We start from the raw sequence: 17,776 nt of genomic DNA on the forward strand, positions 1-17,776 counted from the left end.
AAAAGAACTGTTACCAAGTTGCCTTTAATAACAGTGTTATCAGTTGCATAATTTAATAAATAAGACTGCAAACCCCTCAGGACCTTTTCATGCAAGAGGATGCATTAGCCATACAGAGGAAGGATGAGGGAGCTTTCTATTAAGAAGCTATTATGCATCAGGGATTATACTAAGAGCTACCATATTTGGTAAGTCATCCTCACACAACACTGTGAAGTAGGTATTATCTTCCCTTCTTACAGTATCCACAGACTTATTCTTAGACATTTGAAGTGATCCTCCCATGGGGCTCTCCAGGGAAAGTAGCAGAACCAGGATTCGAATGTGGACACTTTGATTTTAAACTCACATTTATACTACAACACATAGCTTGCAAAATTCCTGTGTATTTTTCCTAACCTTTCTTTCATTCTAACTTTTCATTCATTCATTCGACTACCAATGAACCTATCCACTAAACACTTAAATGACGTATCAGGCTAGAAATGCAAAGATACCCAAGAAAAGCAACAACTGGAATGTACATTGCCAAAGGCATTGGCGTTGAGGCAACCAAGAAATAACCTGGGGGGAGAAAAGAAGGAAAATAAGATCGGTCCTCAGAAAACTAGTAAAGCAGCATATGCATAGCGAATCAGAACAAACAAAATCATGTTGGAGAGACAGAATGGCCCCAGGCTGATAAGGCTGGATTAACTGGTGAATGCACAGGAAGAATGTGTCAATCAGCAGGGGCTGGTTAAGTTTGGAAGTGGAGGAACATCATAGTCACCAGAAGTGAATACTGGCGGGGCTGGATGAGCAGTGATTTGGAAGAATGTGCCTCGGCACGCTGACTCAAGTGATCTGTATGCTGACAGGTCTAGATTGACTGGAGATGGATACTCACGTTGCTTTCCTGACTTGAGTCTATGTTCTTCACACAAAACTTCCTGGTTATTTGGCTTCCTATATAGATTGGCTATAGTATTAGGATAACTTTTTTTAATGCCAATGCTTAGTCCTCATCAGAGGCTAATTAAATCAGAATTACTTGGGGCAGGGTGCAAGATATTTATACTTTGTTAAAAGCTCCTCAAGTAGTTCACATACACAACACAGGGTGAGAGCCACTGATCTATGGCAGAAGTTGGTCAACATTTTCTGTAATAATCCAGATAGTAAATATTTTAGGCTTTTTGGGCCATATGGTCTCTGTTGCAACTACAAACTCTGCTATTGTAGCATGAAAGCAGTCATAGATAATAAATGAATGTGTGGTTGTGTTCCAATAAAACATGTAGAGACACTGATAGTTGAATTTCATGCAGTTTTCATGTATCAGTAAATTTTATTCTTTTGATTTCCTATGAACTTTAAAGGATAAAAACAATTCTTAGCTAATGACTATACAAAAACAGGTAGGGGGCTAGATTGGGCACCTGCCAGGATTGCCAAATCCTGATGTATGGACATGACACAAATGTACGCATCTCCTGACACATTTCATTACAAATGGACTTGGATTCTCATTTTTATACAGTAGTCTCACAATCTTGTCACTTAGGAGCCAGGATTCTGAAGTAAATCAACTTTAGGACTTCAAATAAATCAAATCTTTCTAAATCTATGAGGTTGAGATCTAGATTCTGGGCCATACTAAAGTCGCTAGGATAAATGCCCACTTTTGGGGAGCTGACAAAAAGGGCAGTTGGCTTTCTTCACATGAAACTGCTTCCCTTACTTGCCACATGCCATGAACTCTGCGTATATTAGATATTTATTAGGCATAATTAACAAGTTTTGTAGTATATCATTATTTAAGGTCTGTAAGCTCTAGAATAGTGCAGTCTAATGTGGTAACCACTTGCCATGTCTGGCTACTGATCACCCGAAATGTGGCTAGTACTATAAATTAAGATGTACTATAAATATCAAGTACACACTGGATTTTGAGGATTTCATAGAAAAAAGTAAAATATCTTACTATTAATTTTTATATGTAATAATAACAATCATACCAGATAATGTTATTGTGGTATTATTTTGATATAATATTGATACTATAATAATAAATATTATTTAAACCATATTTTGGGTATATTAGTTTAAATAAATAAAATGTATTATTAAAATTAATGTCACTTGTTTCTTTTTATCCTTTTTAATGTGGATAACAGAAAGCTTTAAATTACCTATGCTGTTTGCATTATATTTCTATTGGGCAGTGCTGCTCTATACGGCAGGGGCTGAACTGCTCTCTAAACTCAGAGTTCTGGGTAGAGTGCAGAACACGGTGGGCTCTAAGTAATTTTTTGCTGAAGGGAATAATGTTACTCTGATAAAGGCCTACACCAGCTGTGGTGTGTGCACACAAGAGGAGAAATTCTGTTAGACCCCTGGAGAGGTATGAGATGCAAGTGGACTCCAAGGAAGAGGTTGGTTAAGCTTGGAAGGTTAAATTAATCAGGAGTCAAAGAGGAAGAGGGATAAGAAAAATACAAACATTCTGCCCTGCTCCTGTTTCTTTACTAACTCCCTAGCCTGTCATGTTTTCTAGTCACTATCTCAGCTCCCTGGCATCTTTAACCTTTGCTGCTGTGATCTTTGACCCAGAGCAAAGGAGCACTGGGTGCAGGGAAACTCCAAGGGGTCTTGTGCCCCTCCACATTCCTAGCAGAGAAAACTGCCTACATACATTATAACACATTGTTGTCCTGCTTTTTCTTCAATAGAGAACAAATAGGAGAAGAGAAACATTTTGTGAGATAGAAGAGTAAAGCAAAGAAAGTCGAAAACATTGTAGTATTGGTCAATGACCTTTGATTGTCATCTTTATGGGCTGTTGCGTGGCTCCTACCTGCGTGACCTTTGGTCGTGGTAACTCTTGCTCAGCTTTGCATATTTTGGCACCTTTATTATTTGATAATTTGGCCTTGATCTCTTGTGGTTCACTCAAAATCCTTACAGCCATCACTTTCTCTCTTGGTGCTGTCTTCCCCCACAGAGGCTGGAAAAGTAAATCCCTAAACTCTCAGTCTCTCTTACAGGCAAGGGTTGCCAGGAGACTCATTTCTGGCCAAAGGGACATGGGCAGAAATCTCTGGAAAAGGATCTTTTGTCATGAAAAGGCAAAACCTTGCCAGGGGCTGGTCTCTTTGCCTCTTGACTGGAATGCAATTGTGAGGTGGAGGCAGAGAAGCCACCTTGAGACCATAACAGGACAAACACAGCAATGACAAACTGAGAAGAGCAGGCAGAGAGAGCCCCAGTTCATACTGACATTGCGGAGGCTTGACTCCCTTCAGATTTCTTGTTGTGTGAGAAAAATAAATCCTGAATCTGTTAAGCTACTGTTAGTCTGTTTTCTATTACCTGTAGTGAATATAATCTTAATTAATAAGGTAACTAACTATTATATATAACAATATCATAATGAAAGTCTTTTCCCTCTTCCTGGAAATCTCTCAATGACTGTGCCTCTCCTACACTTTCCTTCTAGTTGTCTCACCCCCTGCTTCCTCCTTTCTTTCCTCCCTATCAGGGCTTGCCTCATCAGATTTAGAATTCCCAAGAAGGTTACATAAAGGAGAAGCACAGCGCCTGAACAGCAATGGTGGTTTAGAACTACGGTCAGGAATAAATACAGCCCCAGTGCCCTTGACCTCAGCCCTCCCTGACATCTTGGTCTTGTTCTTCCCAAGCAAAGAGTTATCCATCAGAGCACATTGCCAAATGTGTACCCAGAACCTTGGCCACAGAGACTTGGCATTCGAGGGAGTGGGAAATTGCCACCAGAGGTACAGAGGCAGGAGAGTGGTGGTGGCAACTCCTCATGTTGGTGTGTTCATCTTACTTCCCATTTGATGAACTCAGGCACTAAAGGGCATATTTCAGTCCCTTACAGGTTACAGTCTCTTTAGTGTTCTGTGGTAAACCCACACAAGCCATCCCAGCGAAGTCACCAGGCTCTAGTTAGAAAAGCATTCTTCCCCACAGATAAGAAAAAGAAGCCTCCAGTCCAAAAACAGCCAAGTCAACAAAGGAAAATTGAAAAGATGCCCAGACAACAGCACAGAGACATATTAACTCAGAAAAGGAAAATGTCTTTTTCCCCTTGAGCTGTTTATTCAGAACTTTTTAATGTAACTAGGTGACAAGGGGGTAATGTGGATATACCTACAGTTTTCTCTTTTCTTTCAACACAGGGATATCTCCTGCTTGCTTTCTGTATTTTCTTCATTTGGCAATACATACCTACGATATTTTGGGTGACATTCGCTTCTCTTGTTTCCTATATAAAGCCATGTGAGATCAGATATAGAAAAAGCAGGCAAAGGCACATCCTAGAGCTAGGTAACGTTACCTCAATATTTGCTTGAGTCTATTTTGCATACTTTAATTTATTATTTCATTTCAAAGTCTAAACCGTTTTTCCAGCATATTATTTCACAGCACACTACTGCTATGTTAGAATGCCATTACTATGGAGTATACACATAAACACAGGATTTCACAATGCATATTTTTGTTGTAAAGCCCTGGAAATGACACTTGGGAATTAATCAATTTTCTTTTCAGAGAGTCTGGTTTACCTGTCACATTTTATAGGCAAGCTTCAAAAATATTCAGCTTCATATACCATATAACCTCTCTCTACACCTGTCCAAAGGACATAACTTTAGGAATTAATTGCACTTTTGTCTCTGCACTATAGCTGCTTTGCGCTCATCCTTGGGATGCTTCCCTCCTTTATCTCTGCAGATTGTGACATCAACCTTTTTCTAACATTACCCAAGATTTTGCCTCAGGTTTCCACTAGAAACTATTCTGCTTCTATTCTGCTAAAGAACCTGTGTCTTCAGTGACCTATCACTTCTGTGATGGCTTTTTTCTCTCAATCCTCACTCCTTATGATTCCTGGGATATTTACTCTGCATGTATTGCTTAATTCATTGAATACACATTTGATTAGCAACTGGTGCAGTTCTAGGCTCTGTAGGGAATGAGTAAAGAAGACAAGTGTCTGCTAGTCTGGAAGGACAGATAATAGGTCAACCACCAAACTAATAAACAAGAAAACTCAGGTAAGTGTTATGATTAAAGAAACGGGAGATCTCTGAATAGGAAATAAATGCCAAGAATCTCATCACTGACCCTAAAGCCTGCATCCTGCCTCCTAACATTATTAATTCATCAAAACAACCACCAAAAAATCTTGCAGGAGTGAATTTTAAAAATAAAGTGGCAGCTGCTTTGTTATGGTGTGTTTGTGTTTCTGGGGAGTAAAGTAGTCATTTACTTGTGCACTTACCACTAAAATACTCTTGCTCGTTGGAAAGTATGAAATGATTTGCATTACCTAGGATAAGGGTAGCAGGTATGGAGAAAATGCTCTGAGCAGAACTGCTCTAGTCGCCAAGGCTCCCTCTTTCCATCAGGTTGCACTTCGAGCTCTTGGGGGAGTGTGTGTGTAGGTGTGTGTGTGTAGGTGTCTCTGTGACTGATGAGACTGAGCAAGCAACCCCAGAAAACCTCAATTATATTTGTGTCCAGTTTTTCTCTGAAAAATAAATGGTAAATGGAGCATTTGTAAAATGGGTAACAAATATAAGTGGTATGTCAATAAGAAAATGGTTTGCAGAGAAAAGAATAAATGATGTAGGGTTAAAGTTAAGTCAATGCCACTATGTCGGTAGAAATTAAAATGTTTTTAATTCCTTTTTGGTACAAAGGAGTTACATGTCTATTTTATCTGAATAGCTCTAAAATTCTACAATTATATCTTGTGGCAACTCTGAGTTTCCAATAAGATGTGAAAAGACTCCCTTTGTGTTGGATTGCTTTTGTTGCTTATCATACACTTTGCAAACAGTTCCTGATATTTCCCGTCTTAAATGAGGGGCTTTCAACTCCTGGGTCAGTGCAAAGCCAACCCTAAAGCAGGTTTGTGCACTTTTATAATCTTTTTTCAAACATAGAGGTTGGTGCTTTGATTGTAAAATAAGTCTTACCTTCATGGTACTTCCAGACTAGGGTACAAAGAGAATTCTTATTTTGCAACTCAATATATTTAAAGTATGGATAATAATATGAAGGTGAAAGCAAGACTAATAACCTCAGGGAATCCAAATAAGGTTAGTCTATTGGGCAAATAGCAGCGAAACGCAATAAAAATGGTAGGCTCATGAGCTCATCAACTGTGAATGATATTTCCTTCAAAAACTATACTTATTCATAAGCAATTATAAATGTATGAGAATATAACTTTACGTGGAGATTTAACTTGAGTAAAGAATGGTGTTGTATTAGTTTCCTAGGGCTTCTGTAGTAAGTTAGCATTAACTTTTGGGCTTAAAACAATAGCAGTGTAGTGTCCCACAGTCTGGAGGTCAGAAGTCTGAAATCAATGTGTCAGCAGGACTATGCTTACACTGAAGGTTATAAGAATGTATTCTTCCTAGCTTCTGGCAGGTCCTGGCAATCCATGGCTTTCTCTGGTTTATTGCTGCATCATTTCAATTTGTCTTTGTCTTTACTATGTGTCTTTCCTTTTCTCACAAGGACACCAGTCATTGGATTTAAGGCCCTATCTAATCTAGTATGATCTCAACTTAGTAACTAGTTATGTCTACAAAGGCCTATTTCCAAATAAGATCACATTCTAAGGTTCCGGACAGATGTGAATTTGGGGCGGGGGGGGGGGTGGGGAGGACACACCAAACCCACTACAGGTGTCATCTGATTTATGTTTAGATATAAACAGAAAAACTACCAAAAAAAAAAAAAAAAAAAAGAAAGAAAGGAAAAGAAAAGAAAACAATGGCAAGAACACTGATCTCAGACCTAGGAATCTGTGGTTGGTTCTTTCTTTCCACTGCTGTTGCCTTAGGCCTGATCCTCAGCATCTTTTATCCATAGTCATTGCAATAGGCTGCCAACCAAGATCCTTGCCTTAGCCAGTCTGCCTCTGTTCAGATTCTGCCTTTGCCACTTTTTAGCTTTGAGATCTTGGACAAGTAATTTAAACCATCAGTTCTTGGTTTCTTCACCTGTGAAATGGGAATAACTACACTTTCTTCATGGGGTTTCTATGATGATTAAATCACTGAATCTGTGTGAATAACTTATATAGTCTGTAATCCAGAGTACATAATAGTGTATAGTTTTCATAATTATTAGTATCCCTTTAGTATAATCCATTCTGCCTGTCATAGGCAGGGTTATGTTTGTAAACCTAAAATCTGATGTCATTCTCTTCTAGATATTTGCAAATGATTTACCCTACAAGGAGTTAATACTCAAAATATATAAAGAACTTATATGACTTAATACCAAAAAGCAAAAAATCCCACTGAAAAATCAGCAGAGGACCTAAATAGACATTTTTTCCAAAGAAGACATAAAGACGGCCAATAGACACATGAAAAAGATGTTCAACATCACTCATCAAATCAAGACCACAATGAGATACCACATCATATATCAAAAAGACAAATAATAAATGCTGAAGAGAATGTAGAGAAAAAGGAACAAGAAATGTAAAGTGGTGCAGCCACTGTAGAAAATTGTGTTGAAGTTCCTAAAAAATTTAAGAATAGAAATACCACATGATCCAGTAATTCCGCTACTGGGTATTTATCCACCAAAATGAAAACATTAACTTAAAAAGACATATGTGTCCCTGTGTTTATCGTTGCATTATTTACAATCACCAAGATATGGAAGCAACACAAATAACCACTGAGAGATGAATGGGTAAAGAAGGTGTGATGTATATATATTGGAATATTACTGAGTCATAAAAAAGAATGAAATCTTGCCATTGGCAACAACATGGATGAACCTACAGGGTATGCTGCTAAGTGAAGTAAGTCAGACAGAGAAAGATAAATACCATATGATTTCACTCATATACATGTGGAATATAAAAAACAAGACAAAACAAACAAAAAACAATACAGAGATCAAGTTGGTGGTTGCCAGAGAGGAGGTACGTGGTAATATGAGTGAAATAGATGAAGGGGATTCAGAGGTACAAAATCCCAGTTATAAAATATATAAGTCACAGAGATAACTACAGCATAGGTAATACAGTCAATATTCATGTAAAACATCGTATGATGACAGATGATGACTACACTTACTGTATGAACACTGGGTAACACATAGAATTATCTAACCAATATATCCCAAAACCAATATAACATTGTGTGTCAATTATATTTCAATAATAAAAAAAATCTGATGTCATTCTTTTTTTTTAAACATGTTCCATGTCAGCGAGCTGATTATCGGACACAGTGAACTCTCAGTAGTTACGATGCCCTTAATATTTGCTCATTATCTTGTCCATTTCCCCCACCTCTCAACCAATAGGTGCACTGAGCAAAAATGTGATGGCTTCTCATGCCTTCTTGCTTTTGCACACATAATCTCTGTATCTTGAATACCCCTGACTCCTTGTTCACCTGGTGAATACTGACCCAAATCTGCTCAGTGCTCAAGTGTCAGCTCCCTGAGAAGGCTTCTTTTTTTTTTTTTTTTTTTAAATTTTTTATTTATTTATGATAGTCACAGAGAGAGAGAGAGAGAGAGAGAGGCAGAGACACAGGCAGAGGGAGAAGCAGGCTCCATGCACCGGGAGCCCGATGTGGGATTCGATCCCGGGTCTCCAGGATCGCGCCCTGGGCCAAAGGCAGGCTCCAAACCGCTGTGCCACCCAGGGATCCCCCTGAGAAGGCTTCTTAAAAGCTCAGGGCAATGGGCTCCTCTTATTTGCTGTCTAAGCATATTGAACCTTCATATTCGCTTGTGATTATTTATTGTCATATCTTCTTTTGTGGATTAGGAGTTCCCTGAAGGTAAGCAAAATGTTCTATCAATTATTAAAGAGCTAACTCCTTGGGAGAAAATACAGCATATTAGCCAATAACACGTGGTTTGGAGTTGGACACACTTGCGTTCTGCCTTTTTACTAGCTGTGCAACCTTGGGGATGTTATTTAACTTGTAAATTGGGGTAATAAACATACTCACCTACTGGGGTTGAGGTAATGCTAGCAATGCACAATGCTAAGAATATATTAAGGGATATTTAATAAATGCCTTTAAAAATTGTTAGTTGAACATAACTGAAAAAAATCACACAAGCTTGCAGCTTGTTGCTGTCAAATATTAAGTCTCCCACTCTTAGGCTCAGTTTAATCTTTTTATTTTTATCCTTAGTAATTCCCTTGCCTACACTCCTTAAAATTCATCCAAACCCTCACTGTTCTCATAGGACCAAACTTCTTCATTCTCAGCAGATGACTCTACCTCCTACTAGAAAAAAATAAATATGAATAAATAAGTAAATAATAGTCAAAGTTTTCAAGCGTTATCTTCATCTCCCTACTGCCCCACTATCCCCTCTGGGACACACACACACACACACTCCTACAAATGTAACTATATGTTAATTTATGCTGGCTTCCTTCCTTCCAGAGAAGAGAATACTCCTTCAACTGTTGGATGGCAGTTCTTCTCACTGTATGTCATTTATCTTAGTCTCCTCTGCCTTCTCCAGGACCCTGCCTCACTACACCCTCCCTCAGTAACACCTGCCTTGCTAGTGCACATCTTCCTTGCAGTTTACAAATATGCCACACATCTCATCCCAAATAAAACAACAAAAGAGTCTCTACTGGCTCTGCCTTTAGATGTTTTCTTGCCTTTCTTCTTCCACTTTCATCCAAACCTCCAAAGAATAGTCTAGAAAAGCAATCTCCACACTTTCATCACCCACGTACTCATTAACCCACCTAACCGCAATTAATAACTACTCAACTGAAAGAACTCTCACTGAAGTCACCTATGTCCTCTGAATTGCCAATTTTTAAAAAAATATTTAATTAATTAATTAATTAATTAATTAATTTATAAAGAGACAGAGAGAAAGAGGCAGAGGGAGAAGCAGGCTCCCCAAGGGGAATCCGATGTGGGACTCGATCCCTAGAACCCTGGGATCTTGCCCTGACCCGAAGGCAGATGCTCAACTGCTCAATCACCCAGGCATCTTTGCATCGCCAAATTTCATGATACAACACTCTAGTTTTCCTGGTAGGTTTTGACTATTTTGTTGAACCTTTTATTGAAGACTTCACTTCTATTCCAAATGGTGACCTTATATCTTTGGTCTGCTATCCTTTACACTGTTCTTACCCTTGAGAAATGGCATCAACTTTCAGGATTTTTTTTTGTATTATAACCTTTGACTCTCAAATTGTTATGTCTTCCCCAGATTTCAGAATAGATTATCCTACTGCCTTTTAAATTTTTCTAACTGAATATTCCACAGGCATTTTTAAATTTAGCTTGTTTAAAGCTGAACTTGTTCTTTTTTGTCCTGATTCTCTTCCCATAATCTCTCTCTTTATAGGCAGCTCAATTATCCAAAGTCACCAAGCCTAATATGGGATGTATGAGGACAGGAATTCAAGGCGTGCCCTTTTGGGGATACACTTAAAATTTAGGGTGAGCTCTCTGTGGCCTAGGAGGGAAGACAAAAACCCTGGAAGCAAATCCTCTTTGCTCTGCAAAGAATCACCTCAGTAGTCTCTCTTGATTATGTGGATAAAAGGCAAGAAGGTACCTTTTGTCCTAGATGATTTTTATTGTCATTTACTTTCTTTTGAATGTTTATCAAAAACTGCTTCACTTTGGGTATTCAGAGCTATTTCCTAGAGTGGAGGAAAAATGGATAAATGCAGCCCAGGGCTTATGTGTACTCCATGAGATCTGAAATCCCCAAAACCTGTGCTGTAGACTAGGGTCGGTCAGCACCTTCATCCACCCACTCCCCTCACCTCAACCCATCCAATTAATCATCCAACATTTTTGGGTGCAATTGTAAATGGGATTGACTCCTTAATTTCTCTTTCTTCAGTCTCATTGTTAGTGTATAGAAATGCCACTGACTTCTGGGCATTGATTTTGTATCCTGCCACGCTACCGAATTGCTGTATGAGTTCTAGCAATCTTGGGGTGGAGACTTTTGGGTTTTCTATGTAGAGTATCATGTCATCGGCGAAGAGGGAGAGTTTGACTTCTTCTTTGCCAATTTGAATGCCTTTAATGTCTTTTTGTTGTCTGATTGCTGAGGCTAGGACTTCCAGTACTATGTTGAACAGCAGTGGTGAGAGTGGACATCCCTGTCTTGTTCCTGATCTTAGGGGAAAGGCTCCCAGTGCTTCCCCATTGAGAATGATATTTGCTGTGGGCTTTTCATAGATGGCTTTTAAGATGTCGAGGAATGTTCCCTCTATCCCTACACTCTGAAGAGTTTTGATCAGGAATGGATGCTGTATTTTGTCAAATGCTTTCTCTGCATCCAATGAGAGGATCATATGGTTCTTGGTTTTTCTCTTGCTGATATGATGAATCACATTGATTGTTTTACGGGTGTTGAACCAGCCTTGTGTCCCAGGGATAAATCCTACTTGGTCATGGTGAATAATTTTCTTAATGTAGTGTTGGATCCTATTGGCCAGTATCTTGTTGAGAATTTTTGCATCCATGTTCATCAGGGATATTGGTCTGTAATTCTCCTTTTTGGTGGGGTCTTTGTCTGGTTTTGGAATTAAGGTGATGCTGGCCTCATAGAACGAATTTGGAAGTACTCCATCTCTTTCTATCTTTCCAAACAGCTTTAGGAGAATAGGTATGGTTTCTTCTTTAAACGTTTGATAAAATTCCCCTGGGAAGCCATCTGGCCCTGGACTCTTGTGTCTTGGGAGGTTTTTGATGACTGCTTCAATTTCCTCCTGGTTATTGGCCTGTTCAGGTTTTCTATTTCTTCCTGTTCCAGTTTTGGTAGTTTGTGGCTTTCCAGGAATGCGTCCATTTCTTCTAGATTGCCTAATTTATTGGCGTATAGCTGTTCATAATATGTTTTTAAAATTGTTTGTATTTCCTTGGTGTTGGTAGTGATCTCTCCTTTCTCATTCATGATTTTATTAATTTGAGTCTTCTCTCTCTTCTTTTTAATAAGGCTGGCTAATGGTTTATCTATCTTATTAATTCTTTCAAAGAACCAACTCCTGGTTCTGTTGATCTGTTCCACAGTTCTTCTGGTCTCGATTTCGTTGAGTTCTGCTCGAATCTTTATTAACTCCCTTCTTCTCTTGGGTGTAGGATCTATTTGCTGTTTTTTCTCTAGCTCCTTTATGTGTAAGGTTAGCTTTTGTATTTGAGTTCTTTCCAGTTTTTGAATGGATGCTTGTATTGCGATGTATTTCCCCCTTAGGACTGCTTTTGCTGCATCCCAAAGATTTTGAACGGTTGTATCTTCATTCTCATTAGTTTCCATGAATCTTTTTAATTCTTCCTTAATTTCCTGGTTGACCCTTTTATCTTTTAGCAGGATGGTCCTTAACCTCCACGTGTTTGAGGTCCTTCCAAACTTCTTGTTGTGATTTAGTTCTAATTTCAAGGCATTATGGTCTGAGAATATGCAGGGGACAATCCCAATCTTTTGGTATCGGTTCAGACCCGATTTGTGACCCAATATGTGGTCTATTCTGGAGAAAGTTCCATGTGCGCTTGAGAAGAATGTATAATACCTAGGAATAAACCTAACCAAAGATGTAAAGGATCTATACCCTCAAAACTATAGAACACTTCTGAAAGAAATTGAGGAAGACACAAAGAGATGGAAAAATATTCCATGCTCATGGATTGGCAGAATTAATATAGTGAAAATGTCAATGTTACCCAGGGCAATATACACGTTTAATGCAATCCCTATCAAAATACCATGGACTTTCTTCAGAGAGTTAGAACAAATTATTTTAAGATTTGTGTGGAATCAGAAAAGACCCCGAATAGCCAGGGCAATTTTAAAAAAGAAAACCATAGCTGGGGGCATCACAATGCCAGATTTCAGGTTGTACTACAAAGCTGTGGTCATCAAGACAGTGTGGTACTGGCACAAAAACAGACACATAGATCAGTGGAACAGAATAGAGAATCCAGAAATGGACCCTGAACTTTATGGGCAACTAATATTCGATAAAGGAGGAAAGACTATCCATTGGAAGAAAGACAGTCTCTTCAATAAATGGTGCTGGGAAAATTGGACATCCACATGCAGAAGAATGAAACTAGACCACTCTCTTGCACCATACACAAAGATAAACTCAAAATGGATGAAAGATCTAAATGTGAGACAAGATTCCATCAAAATCCTAGAGAAGAACACAGGCAACACCCTTTTTGAACTCGGCCATAGTAACTTCTTGCAAGATACATCCACGAAGGCAAAAGAAACAAAAGCAAAAAGGAACTATTGGGACTTCATCAAGATAAGAAGCTTTTGCACAGCAAAGGATACAGTCAACAAAACTAAAAGACAACCTACAGAATGGGAGAAGATATTTGCAAATGACATATCAGATCAAGGGCTAGTTTCCAAGATCTATAAAGAACTTATTAAACTCAACACCAAAGAAACAAACAATCCAATCATGAAATGGGCAAAAGACATGAACAGAAATCTCACAGAGGAAGACCTAGACATGGCCAACATGCACATGAGAAAATGCTCTGCATCACTTGCCATCAGGGAAATACAAATCAAAACCACAATGAGATCCCACCTCACACCAGTGAGAATGGGGAAAATTAACAAGGCAGGAAACAACAAATGTTGGAGAGGATGCGGAGAAAAGGGAACCCTCATACACTGTTGGTAGGAATGTGAACTGGTGCAGCCACTCTGGAAAACTGTGTGGAGGTTCCTCAAAGAGTTAAAAATAGACCTGCCCTACGACCCAGCAATTGCACTGTTGGGGATTTACCCCAAAGATACAAATGCAATGAAACGCCGGGACACCTGCACCCCGATGTTTATAGCAGCAATGGCCACGATAGCCAAACTGTGGAAGGATCCTCGGTGTCCAACGAAAGAGGAATGGATAAAGAAGATGTGGTTTATGTATACAATGGAATATTACTCAGCTATTAGAAATGACAAATACCCACCATTTGCTTCAACGTGGATGGAACTGGAGGGTATTATGCTGAGTGAAGTAAGTCAGTCGGAGAAGGACAAACATTATATGTTCTCATTCATTTGGGGAATATAAATAATAGTCAAAGGGAATATAAGAGAAGGGAGAAGAAATGTGTGGGAAATATCAGAAAGGGAGACAGAACGTAAAGACTGCTAACTCTGGGAAACGAACTAGGGGTGGTAGAAGGGGAGGAGGGCGGGGGGTGGGAGTGAATGGGTGACGGGCACTGGGGGTTATTCTGTATGTTAGTAAATTGAACATCAATAAAAAAAATAAATTAAAAAAAAATCATCCAACATTTTTAAAGTATTTCTTAAATACACCTCCTTTTCATATTAGCCACCACCTTCCTAAACCAGACCTTTACCCTCTGTCATCTTTCAAGTAGTACAGTAACCTCTCTGGCAGAGTTCCCAGTAATTAGTCTTGTCTTCAGATCTGTCTTTCACAAAACCATCTGAGTTACCTAACTAATATTTAGAGTCTTTCAGTAACTTTTTCTTTCTTACAAGATCAAGACTTAGTTCATTAAATGGCACAAAACCTTCTCTATGATCCAGTATTTTCAGTTTAACTATTGCTGCTCCTTGCTTGCACTATTCTGTAACAGCAGACAGCATAATTTCCTACACAACACATTATTTTACCTTTTCTGCCTTTGGCTTAGGTGATCAGCTTTGCTTGGAATATCTGTTCTCAGCCTCCTCATCTGTATAAACTTGGCCTATCTCTGAAAGGCCCAAGTTATTCCTAGCTGTGTCAGGTGATCTGCTCCTTCATGTTCTTTTTTTTTTTTTTAAGTTTTTATTTTTTAATTAAAAAAAGATTTTATTTATTTATTTGAAAGTGAGAGAGAGACAGAGATAGCAACAGAGATAGCCAGAGAGAGCAGAAGGAGGGAAGAGAAGGAGAAGCAGGGTCTCTGCTGAGCAGGGAGCCTGACATGGAGCTCAATCCGAGGACCCTGGGATCATTCATGACTTTAGCCGAGGGCAGATGTTTAACCAACTGAACCCACCCAGGCACCCCTGCTCCTTCATTTTCATGGCACCCTATCCTATGTCTAGTGGCTCGCTTCCACATTGTACTGTTTTCATCCATTCATTTCCTTGCCTTTCCTCACCCCTACCTCCTCCTCCAGAAAGATAAAGTATTATTCATTTTTATATTTCTAGCACCTATTACAGTGTTTTAAACATAATAAATAATCAGTAAGTGCTTGTTCAACTGAATAAGTAAATTCTAACTCTTCCACTAATTTATTATTGACCTTGGGAAAGTCCCAGACTCTCTAGCACTCAGTTATTTCATATAAAGTTAAGGAGCTGAACTAATCTCTTAAATGTCCCTTTCAGTTCCAACATTCTATGATGCTTCTATTATGTTTGTTGAAAGAGTGTAATGGAGTGAAAATTTATTTTTAATAGTCTATAATTACTAACAAAAACATTCTCTATTTCATCACTCGGCTACTCTGCTTGAAATTTAATATAAAGAGTTTAACTTAAAATATCCAAGTTATAGTGCATAAAGCTCCCACCTTAATGTATTGAAGTAAACAAAAGTAATTCACATTCCTATAGTTTAATCACTAGATATACATTCAAATGTGTAGAGAAGGCATAGAATAATTACTGCATTATAACTGGCTGTTGAAATTAGCTATATTGAAATTATGAAACCAGTCATCGTTTCCTACTCTTGTATTTTCTTACTGTTAATAACTTGATTCTGCAGTTTAAGTTTAACCTAGTGTTTATTATGTGGGTTATTTTTTAAAATAAAATGTTTACCTTGAAATAATTTTAGATTTAAAGAAAAGTTGCATAGGTAATACACAGAGTTCCAGTAAATCTGGACTGTTTCTCCTGCTGTTAACAACTTACATTACTAGAGGAAATTTGTCGTAATTAATGAACTAATATGGACATATTATTATTAAAGTCCATATTACATGCAAAATTCTTTAATTTTTACTTAATATCATTTTTTCTTTTCCATTATCCCACTCAGGACACAACATTACATTTAGATGCTGTATCTCTTTAAGCTCTTCCTGGCTCTGACTATTCTGACTTGCCTGGTTTTTGATGGCCTTGATAGGTTTAAGGAGTACTGTCAGGTATTCTGTGGAATGTCCCTCAATTTGAGCTTGTCTGATTTTTTTTTTTTTTATGATTAAAGTAAGGTTCTAGGTTTTTGGAGGAAAACCATAGAGGTAAAGTATCATTCTTTGCATATCATATTGATGGTACATACTATCAGTATAACCTATCAGTGATGATGTTGACTTTGAACACTTGGCTAAGGTATTGTTTGTCATATTTCTATACTGTAAAGTTACTCTTTTCTTTCCTTTCCATACTGTACTCTTTGGAAGGAAGCCACCGTGCTTAGCCTTACCCTTAAGGGGCAGGGGGCATAGTCCACTTCCTTAAGGGTCAAGTATTTACATAAATTATTTGAATTCTTCTGCATGGGAGATTTGCCTTCTTTCTCCCATTTATTAATTTATTCAATCACTTATTTTTACCAGTATGGACCTATGGAATATGACTTATTTTTGCAACATCAATTATTAAGTAGAAGTTAAAGGAGAACAAAATAAACATGAAACAGAGAAGGGAACAGGGAACCAAAAAGCATTATGTTTATCCTGATGCTAATCTAATTTGCTTCAAATGATTTCAGCCCCTGTACTGTAAACAACAGTGGTATAAAATGTATATAGAACAGTGTACTTAAATGTAAGGTTTTTATTTTCACAAACTGAATGAACCTATAAAACCTGTAACTAGTTCAAGAATCAATACTGGCCCTCCAGGAACCTTCCCTCTCAATTCTGGTAACCATGATCTTTAATTCTAACAGATAAGTTTTGCCTGTTTTTGAACTTCATACAAATGGAATCATATCTGTATTCTATTTGTGTCTGGCTTCTTTCACTTAATATTTTTTGGAGGGTGGAATTGGGGAGAGATTCATCCATGTTATTGCATGTAGCTGTAGATTATTCTTATTGTTATATAATGTGAAAATATATTGTGTGAATATACAATGTACTTCCTCATGTGTAATTGTTAATCTTTCTTAATGCTATTCACAGTCTGACTATATCACCTGTATTTGTTTTTCTGTTGATGTGGACTGGGTCGTTTCTAGTTTGTGATAATTATGGATAGTGCCACTAGGGACATTCAGGTCTTTTAGTGAACATATGGACACATTCATGTTGACTTTATAACAAAAAATATTATTGTTGGATCATAGGATATACTTACGATTACCTCAAGTAGACATTTCAGTTTTCCAAAGGTGTTATACCCATTTATATATACTCTTGCTACCAGCATATGAAAATTCCATTTGTTCTACATCCTTGACAGTACGTAGAATTGCCCATCTTTTTCATTTGTGTTTACATATTAGGAAGTCATTAAAACCTTATTTTAAAAACTTCCCTGATAACTAATGTGCCTGAGAACTGTTCATATGTTTATTGGTCATTTAGATTTTATCTCTTGTGGAGTTTCTTTTGTAAAATTTTCATTCAAGAATTTCTTGCCCTTTGTTCTATTGGCTTGACTGTTTTTAAAAAGATCTATTTCTAGGGTGTGTGTGTGTATGTGTGCTTTTATATGTTTTGGATATAAATCCTTTGTTGAATATATGTATTTTGAATATTTTCTACTACTCTGTGTTATTATTTTCAAAATCATCTGTCATCTGTTGAACAAATTAAAA

At 37.8% G+C, this 17,776-nt stretch overlaps 1 protein-coding gene across 3 annotated transcripts in view; it reads right to left on the bottom strand.

Moving 5' to 3' along the window:
• The window catches only part of KCNQ5 (potassium voltage-gated channel subfamily Q member 5), a 496,689-nt gene that overhangs the window by 344,185 nt on the left and 134,728 nt on the right, over positions 1-17,776 (bottom strand). The gene's annotated exons all lie outside the window — the stretch shown is intronic.

Source organism: Canis lupus, chromosome 7 (assembly GCF_048164855.1).
Source record: "Canis lupus baileyi chromosome 7, mCanLup2.hap1, whole genome shotgun sequence".
Classification (NCBI taxonomy): domain Eukaryota; kingdom Metazoa; phylum Chordata; class Mammalia; order Carnivora; family Canidae; genus Canis; species Canis lupus.